This window comes from Python bivittatus, unplaced genomic scaffold (assembly GCF_059951505.1).
Source record: "Python bivittatus isolate LINGU-HERP-01145 unplaced genomic scaffold, Pbiv_v1 ctg000960_np1212, whole genome shotgun sequence".
In the NCBI taxonomy this organism is placed as follows: domain Eukaryota; kingdom Metazoa; phylum Chordata; class Lepidosauria; order Squamata; family Pythonidae; genus Python; species Python bivittatus.
The window spans coordinates 8,752,510-8,762,548 of NW_028277124.1; the positions used below are offsets into that span (position 1 = coordinate 8,752,510).

At 37.5% G+C, this 10,039-nt stretch overlaps 1 long non-coding RNA gene across 2 annotated transcripts; it reads left to right on the forward strand.

Annotated features, from left to right (window-relative positions):
- The first annotated feature begins 15 nt into the window (after window positions 1-15).
- LOC148213622 (uncharacterized) lies at window positions 16-5,622 on the forward strand. Of its 2 annotated transcripts, none has more exons than XR_015794232.1 (3): window positions 16-154; window positions 4,465-4,567; window positions 5,490-5,622. It is a non-coding gene; the product is annotated as an uncharacterized LOC148213622 (long non-coding RNA). The 2 variants fall into 2 exon arrangements; XR_015794233.1 differs by lacking the exon at window positions 16-154 and adding an exon at window positions 2,517-2,609.
- Window positions 5,623-10,039: the final 4,417 nt, after the last annotated feature.

Here is a 10,039-nt window from a genome sequence, read left to right on the forward strand (position 1 = left end):
CAAGCCAGGCGTGATAATGCATGTGGTTTACCTTGGCCTGGTATAGTTGGATTAAGTGACATCTTGATAGTAAAAGAAATCTACATCTATGCTTGCTGAATGAAAACTGATTTAGTAGTTGAGAGAAAGAAAGAAGAAAAGTACTCAAAATTCTGTAAGTATGGTATACAGTTGTTAACCATTTCAGTCTGATCACAGATTGTATTTGTATTTGTACTTTATATTCATCCTGAAAACGTCTTGAATAACTCAAGCAGCCCAATCAAAATATTTTCTTAAATCACATTATAACGTACTTCTAAACTTTTCATCAAAAGATACATTAATAATGTCATTTGACTGTAAAAACTTTAGTGCAAAATGTCTTCAACTGTTTGAATTTTATAATCTTGTTTATCAAGATCATTAGAAATCCAATTCTTAGTCCAAGAAAGAAAAAAAATTGGCTTGCATGCATGGACATATTCAGAGGCTCAAGTTAATTCCATAGGGAATAAGCCTCTGAAGGTAAAATCTTGTTTTGTTCCTGATTGTTCCCTCCACTTGCAATCAAATAATCCTTCCCCTATAAAATATTGCTGGCTTTTCTATTAAATTACTTAATTGGGAAGAATACATGTTTTGTATCATAAAATAGGAGTTGATATGATTAAAGACTGGATTATTGAAGGAAAATCTATCTCAGTTGAGTACACTTTGTTGAAGGTTACACGTTTCATACAGTACAAGTTCAGTTTTTTCTTCAGTGTGTAATGTTCCACTTGTAAACATTAGCAGTATTTGAAGAATGATGTATATATTCAGAATTGAAAGAACCTCTTCGTTGTTAATACAAAATTCTTAAATATAATAGGGTGTCTTGAAATTCTTTAAAAAGTATGGGGAGAAGACTTGGGATGTGAACTTGATGAGTCAGTTTGGAACTTGATGAGTCAGCTTGGAAGTTTTTACAGCATAAAATTCCCATGAAATCTATCTTGGTGAGTCACCTAGAATTGATTATACAATAATTTACAGATGGTACTACTGTCCTTAAAAATAACATATTTATCAAAATCTTTTTAGGCTGTTTTGGAGGGGTTGTAATCCACGTAAGATACACTATTATTTCTGATTGCAGTGTCTATTTAGTTATTCATTTTAGCTGAAAGTTTTTAAGGAAATTCTAAAAATTACACCACAGTTATTGATAATTACAGCTTTATTTCGCAAACACTGCAAACCAAAGGAATTAATTCAGTTCCCACATCCCATCAGTTAGTAGGTACACGCAGTCTGTTGCCACACACTCAGGATAATCTTTTCTTCCTCTCTTTTTGATGTCACTTTCTGTAGAACTCTGCTATTTTAGCTTGATTGCCCTGTTCTTTCCACTTCAAAGCTTCATGCAATGCTAAATCCAATTTTAGAATGTGTCATGTCCACAATAGTCCAATCATTACCTCCTAAAAAGGCTATTGAACAATCAGAGAAACAGTCACTAGTTCCAACATCCATTGTACTTATCTGGGAACTTTTAAAAACATACTTTTCTTTTATAATTAAAATCAGCTTATTCAATAAAAAGCTTTCATGAAGTGTCTTGGAGAACTCAGATGCATGATTGCTGTTTTGTGACATTTTGATTGGTCCTAAGAAATATACTGTCTAACAAATTTTAGAACTTTTCTTAGGGATGAATGTGGTCATGTTTGTTTTCCTACTGTAAAAATAATATAAATGTTCAGAAATAAGAACAAACATTTTTTCAGCTGAGTTATCACATTAGTACTTGTTAATGTTAGATTATCACTTCCAACTACCACTAGAGGGTAGTGTATACAGGTTGTTTTATTTCTAAATATATTTCCAATTTTCATAAAATAAAGGTGCATTCTGTTCTGCCTCAGACATAATGGATTAGTTACTTTTTAAGTACTTTCCCCTACCAATGCTTGTTTTAGAATCTACACATTTAGCATCTACCTATCTTTACATCTGAAATGGGAGCAGCATGAAATGACTTTTAATGACAACCCAGTACAGAAAATCCATTAGCTGAGAAGCTGTAGATGAGAAAGCTATATAAGCTTTCTTATAACTGTGGAATAGCAGCTACAGTTCTGTCATAATAGATATGCTGGTGGAATGACCAACAGTGAGCAGGATGAGGCAGCACAGAAGTGTGAGCAATTAGTATAACAATTATACAGCATTCTTTACTCCTTCTAAACACAGCTACATTGTCAACAATATTGTAACTTTCTGCCAGTTCCAAATTGTCAGGCTTCACACCAGACTTGGCAGTAAGCCCTGATTCAGAATGGGCTTACTCAGCAGAAGACTCTCAGGCCCAGCTTGGCTAGATTAGATTCTTTACTGCAGACAAGAAAGAATCATGGTCCTTTCTAGCTTGGAAACTGATGGTTGCCACCTTGACAAATCCAGCCCTTATCCATATGTACGTGTGTGTGTATACATTTCAAGAACAATTCAGAAATGTTTTATACATCATGCGAGCACAAGTGCGGCACCCCTCTGCTATTCATTAATATAACCCAATTTATTTTCAGGATTACCACATGATCCTGAAAAAAGATGCAACTGATTTAAGGAATCCATTCATAAAGGTAATAGGATTAACTTTAAAAACAGTGGCACCTTTTTTCAGGACCCCCTTTTTAAATTCATATGGAAGATTTGTAAAACAGAAACTATGGTGGGGAGAAGTAGTACATATTATTTTATTTGTTTATTTATACATTTTTAATATATTTTTCATTTATTAAAATAAATCCCACAGTCAGTGTGAGCAGATACAGCTGAAGCTCGCACTGAAAGCTTAAGAATCTTGGCACCAATTGCAACTGAGCAGGGATATAATTACAGTTTAAAATGGGTCCCAGCAGATGCAGAAACAATGATAGGTTGGAACAGTCATTAGTGCAATCTTATCATTGCCTCTGCATCTGATAGAACCCAACTGCATGTCTATAGTTTATTCCTACATTCTAACTAAGAACACCAGAAAAATGTCTAAATGGTCTTACAAACAAGCATTCAGAATTGGCTATGGAGAGCCATGGAGATGGCCTTGAAGCAAATATTCAGAAACTGTTATGTAAACGAAGAGGACAGAAGCATTCCTTAAGTCCTAAGAAGGTGAATGGTATTAAGAACAGACTCAGGATGACTCCTCAGTAACTTACTGAGGTATAAGATGGAGGGGAAAAGAAGCATAATCAGACTTGCAAAATTTTGTCATTATAGCCTCTCAGTAAAGTATCGTTCTGGTCATCCTGTGGGATTGTTTCTTGATCTGGTCTACCTCAAAGAGCTCACACTGACACTTGGGCAGACAGGACATCTGGCATTTAGAAACAACATCACAAGGCCAAGATCAAATTCACAAAGTAACTAAAGGCCACCCACATTTTCTACCTCAACCAGAAAAGATAACAGGCTCAACATAAAACATCTGATTGCCTTCTTCTCAACTGGCAGATATATTTTATCTTGTTCATGACATCTATCAGGCATATTTAAAACCTATGCTATTCCACTAGATTTATTCTAATGAACGTGAGAACCTGCTCTTTCTGCTTCACTGAGAATGAGGATTCTAGAAAAATATATCTTGAGTCCATGGCTGGATAATCCATTTATGAACTTCAAGTGCTTTTTAAAGTGCTTCCTCTGAAACAGAGAAGTGAATGGCAGTGGTTGTTCCCCTTCTTCCTGCTTCTTTGAAGACTCTGCCAATTTTCTTTTCTTCCCTGTCCAATTATCTCCTGACCATATTTCTCTCCCCTTTTGTCTCCATCTCTCTATTTCTTCCCAATGCAGTCGTTTATTTCTTCATCCCAACTCTATCTTGTTTATTTCCTCTTAATCTTTTTTTGCTGTTTCTGTTGGAAGGAGAGAGGGTGATGGTATAAATATACTCTATGTATACTATTTGTATGTATATGGGGGGAGTGGTTTATTTATTTACAAAATGTTTATACTGCCCCAATCTATCAATTCCAGGCAGTTATCATTAACAAAAAAATAATACATAAATAAAAACTCAACCACCTAAAAGTGGCATAAGGGAACTAAAAAGTGGTTAGCCATTTATCATCAGTTCACATCAAATGCCCACTAAAAGGAGAATCTTCAGAGTTTCCCCAAATGGCAACAGCAAAGGGGGCAGCCTTATTCCGGGGGCAGCATGTTCCTCAGGATTGGAACAATCATGGAGAAGGTGTTTCTTTCAGTGATAGGCTCTTGAGCTCCCTCAATTCTTTCAGGACAGGGAGAATCATTTTGGGAAAAGTGTCCCTTATGTAACCAGAGCTACACCATAAAAAGCTTTAGAGATGATAACTAGCACTTTAAATTGAGTCCTGAAGTTTACTGCCAACCAGTGAATGACTGAAAAAAATGTTTCCTGTAGTAGCAGATTCCACTCACTGACACTCAGGTCAATGCATTCTCCATCAGTTCTAGATTCCAAAGGCAGCCCCATGTAGAGTGTGGTGAAGAAGTCAAGATGTGTGGTGAAAAGAGTTACTGGTATTCCTGTCACCAAAGCTTCATACTCCAGGTAGGACTATAATTGGCATACTGGCTTTAGGTAGACAAAAACTCTCATGGTCACATCTGTCTGCTGTTCCAGCTGAAGCTGTGAACCCAGGACAACTCCAAAATCACAGATGCTGTTTTTCAGTGGGAGCATGATTCTATCAAGAGCCAACTTTGGTATTTATGTTTCTGGAATGACTAGATGTTTACAGATAAATAGTACCTCCATCTTACTAGGATTTAACCTGAGCTTTTTTCTCCCCAACCAGTTCCTCATAGCTTCCAGATATGGAAGCTCAAGATTTCCATAGCATCTCCACCTCAGCCTGTGATGGTGATGTGAAGTTATCATATAACTTTTGAGTTTCTCTGCTTAAAATATATATGCATGTGTGTATGTGTGTGTGTGTGTGTGTATGTGTGTGTGTATAATTATTATTTTTAAAAAATTGCCCATCTTCTTGCCTCAGGTCAGGCACACCTGCTTGTGTGCCAGGCACCAAAAAACAATGTCCTTTTCAAAAAAAAAAAATTGAAAGAGAAAAATAAAAAATTACTCTAGGCTGCCCTCTAGTGTCCACCTGATCCCATTTCTACTGCCATGTAGCAAATGGCTGAGCCCATACGATGGAAAGCTGGTAGTCCCAAACTTCCTCTCCCAAAAGATCTCTGGGTCCTCACATTGAGCCCACCTGCTTCTTTGAAGTAGCAGCTTGGCAGTTCCAGGGAATGCCTTACCTGGTATCCACCCCCAATCCTGATGCTTGAGAGAGAGATAGCTCTCACATTATGTGCATCTTGTGCTGCCTACCCTATTAAAGGGCAGATATGAAAAACAAAAAGAAGTAATTTCTATAATGTGTGGAGCTAGAGGAATTAGCCATTCTTCTCTTAAACCAATCTCATGAGACAGTTAACGTCTGAATTTGTTTCTATCCATCCAGGCCTTCACAGCTTCCATACATTGGGCTAGGACTTTCACAGCATCTCCATTTAGTCCTGTAGTGACAATGCAGACTCCAATATCATCAAGATACTTTCCTATCATACAAATATGAAGTCTCTTGTGCCCTCTGAAGAAGCAAGTTGCCAGCAAACCCAGTTAGAAATTTCCTGGAAAGATTGTACTTTGTATAGTTTGTCTCCCAACAAATGTTTGGAAAAAATTACTTCCTTTCAAACTTCATGCCGTTTTCAAGATCTGCAATTTCTTTGGAAAGCATTGTCCACATATTCTCAAATGGGTGACAGTAGACACTAACAACAGTATTGCTTTTATTCACTCCATCATTTATTTTAAACCAATTACTCTACAATTATGGTACTATTACATTTAATTTTTTTTCTACCTACTGTTTTTCCCACATGTGCAAGGTCCACTTTTTTCAGAGCAACCAAATGTTGATCCGTTGGTTGCAACAGGGATTCACCGACCGACTTGTCACCCAAGCCTGACGTCAAGGGCTGAGAGAGAGTGACTGGCCCAAAGTCACCCATCTGGCTTTCATGCTTAAGGCAGAACTAGAACTCACAGCCTCCTGGTTTCTAGCCTGAAGCTCTAATCACTAGACCCAACTGGCATTTAATCAGTCAATAAATACAGTATCACTAAGTTCATTCATTTGGATTTCAGATCAGGTTTAGATACATTTATTATATTTTATATGCCTCATCCCCCTTCTATTGGTCCTATTCCTGCTATCTTCCAATTATGTGATTTATGATTATTTCATTACTTTGTATTTTGCCAGTGTCTTGCAATTGTCATCTTTACTGTAGTTAATAAATTAAGTCTACCAATTGTATGCATTCTTTTGTAACCAGTAAGTCTATCATGAGAAACTATTATTTTCTTAATGGTCTTGTAAAATATTGATTTTGTTTGAAATAAAATGGTGGAACCATTTTTTTTCCAGCTGAGTCAATTAATCAAGATAGAAGACTGATAAGTTTAGAGAGATTATTGATGGAAAATTTATCTCCGGTGCACATAGCTTGCAAAAGACTTAGATAAATGCAATATTTCTATTTCAGCACATGAGATCTTACCAAACAAGAACACTAAAAATATTTGAAAATTGGTGTATACTGACATCATTTATAATCAAAGGAATCTCTTCAATACTATATAAAACTGTTATCAAATATACAATAGGCTCTCTTGAAAGTGTTTAAAAAGTATAGGGAGAGGATTTGGGATTAGAAGTTGATCAATCAAACTGGAATTGTTTCGGAGGAGTGCTCTAAGGAAACCAACTAAGAATTGGTCCATGGAGAGTGATGTCGCTCGAAGAGATCTGTACTCTGGCAGTATCAGGACCCTGGAGAGTTCACTGCATAACATTTACAGCAGTACTGTAGTGCACAATTTCCATCAACTTGAGAGCTACAGCATATTTTTTGTGTGTGGCATGTAAAGGGTTGTACTCCAAAAGTGGGTGAGCCCAGAATCCACAGGGGCCCCTGGACTTGGGGTTTTAAGAAGTGAAACAAGACTTAAGCCACTCATTTTGTCCTTTAACCACCCTCCAAACTCCAACAAATTAAAAAGGCAACCAACCTGCTGTTGGGGTTGGGGTGGAGAGCTGCCAGCTGGACCATTTATACACCTGATTTACAGACTTGCTAACATTTAGGAAGAGAGCCATTATTCCAGTGCTTCTCTGTGGTGAACAGAGGAGTTAAAGTTGCTGGCAGATGCCAGTGATACCTTATTTGCAATCCTTATTTTGGCTAACTTCGGAATTAATTATCTTTCTAAAATTTTAGATACCCATGAGACTGGAAGCAGCAGAGTCTACAGAAAATCATCCTTAGAGCTCTCAGATAATGCAATGTCTACATCTTATCTCTGGGAAGCCATAAAAGTGGGTGCTAGGGACTTCCCCTGAAATGGAAAGATCTGGGATTCCCTGAATCTTCTCTTGACCTTAGGGACATGACAAGTAATCTAGTGCTTGACATTCAGATCTATTTCAATACGTCATCTAAAACTGACCACAAAAATAACTCATAGTGTATTCCTTAAAAGTGTAATATATTACTCAAAGTCCCTCTAGATTGTGTTGGGGGCTTGCAATAAAATATACATTACTGTTTATACTCTACACTTACTTCTCATTTTGGTTGAAGATTTTGAGAAGGTTGAAAAACTTACACTGCAGCCTTTGGTAATTACATCTTGTGTAGCTTTACTGACCTTATTTCCAAAGGCTAAAAGAAAATGGTGCACTATAAGAATTCGATTTTTGTTACTAGTTTCCAGACTTACCAAAGCAAAAGATTAGACAATATCTCCGTTCTTTGCACACTGGTATGTAAAGCACAGATTGACTAAAAAAATTAAAACAAATGACTTGAGGAATTCTTTAATTGTTCACTCTCCATTTCTAATTTATATTAAGAAAATAATTCCTTTATATTATATGAATGTCTCTGGATAGAAATACTGATGCTTATCTCTCCATAAGAGAGACTTCCTGAACACTACAAATGTATAAATGCCTAAACTATAGGTACATTCAGGCAAATCTGTCACACTATTTTTTTTAGATTTGTTTTATCCCGCCTTTATTATTTTTATAAATAACTCAAGGCACCGAACATATCTAATACTCCTTCCTCCTATTTTCCCCACAACAACAACCCTGTGAGGTGAGTTGGGCTAAGAGAGTGACTGGCCCAAAGTCACCCAGCCGGTTTTTCATCCTGTCAGGCCTAGCCCAAAGAACTCCTGGAGACCATGCAGGTTCAATCAGCAAGGTTTATTAGCCAGCGCCTGTTTACAGAATTCTTCTCAGACTGACCACTAGTTCCCAGGCACAGCTATTCACTATCTTCTGGAATGTTTAGGGATGCGCCAGCTTTCTTCGCTTATCTCCAGAGCGTTGCTCTGGAGACGAGAGCACCATTTTCACCCCCCTTCCTCCATTCCAGTCCATCACAAGGCCTAGAATTCACAGTGAACTCCCTCCCTCCCTCCCTCCCTCCCTCCCTCCCTCCCTTCCTTCCTCTAACACATTTTTGCATTGGGCTGTACCTTTTGTTTTTTGTATGCTGCTTTTGCCACAGCTGAAGCCTTTCTCACACCTCACATTACTACTGCTATTAGTTCTGTGCTCTGACTCAGCACATACCCCAAAACCTGATTGCATGGATTTGGTAGAATCTTGCAGCTCAAACCTAAACAGAGTGAATGGCTCTATTTTGTCTTGTGCTTGATTCAAAATCCACCATGAACCTCTGCAGTGCACCAAAGTTTTGGTGCTAGCTTTTATACAACTTCTTAATGGGGAGGAAAGGGAGGAGGCAGAGAGGAGAAGTACTGGATCCAGTAATGAACCTGTCCTCAAATCAGCATGTCTCTTAATCAAACTGTCCTCCAATCCCAGTAATTTTGGGATGAGAGGGAAGGAGAAAACTGGAGGGAAAGAATTCATAGTTCAGTCAACTGCTTCCCATTTCTCACCCAGAGAAGTTTGGAGTTAATAGGCATTTTTTCAAAAACAGGCTTGAAAGCTCAAAAGCTGCTACCATGATTTCTATATATACTGTATTTGGAACACGTCATCCTCTTATAATTGTCTAAATGTTCTATAAAAAATTAACTTGTTCAGTTACACAACAAAAATATATTGGTGCCATTTATTTGGTCCCCCCCCCCCCACACACACACATTAGACAATGCAGGTAATCTGGATGAGTCAAAGCAGGTTACCTAAGGACTAGCACAAAGCAGACTGAGCTATTTAGCTATTTTCACTGCCGAGGATCTGACCATGAATTGGGTTGTGTGTCCCTTGCACAGCCTTAGTTGCTAACCAATTCTGTATCATTTCTTCTCAATATTTTTCAACTGGTACTGGATCTCTTGTTGGGTCTGTGGAATGAAACATTGTACGAACAAATAAATGTAGTACTGATAAAGGAACAGGGCTGAAATCACAAGAATCTAGCCCAATATAGGCAACTGGCAAGACAATGACACATGACTAGATCACTCTGGGATGTAGCTGCCACTCCAGGAGTTGCACACTGTATGACTGGGAGCAATATCAGCCCACAAACAGGCTAGCTAATCAACAGATCCATGCTTCATGCTTTCCCCAAGCCTTTGTGTGCTCTAAGTAATGCTCATGGCCAATTTTATTCCATAATCCAACTTTATTCCAAATATGACATGGTTGTTCTGTGACTTATTACAACTCTTTCATCTTCTCCTGATTGTTCCTGGTGCATTACATGTTTCAGACCCAGTATAAACTTCTTTGACCATTTTAACTTTAGATTGTTGTGACTTTTTTTTAACTTAACATTATCCTGAAATTACATTCCCAGCCTATCTAGATTATCTGCCTACATTATTCAATGAACATAGTAAAACATGTGAGATACTGATTCATCAGGAACTTATAAAATCAGCCACTATAAAGTCTCAATACATAATCATACTAGAATGATGGTAAGACTGCATTATTCCCCTACATACAATAAA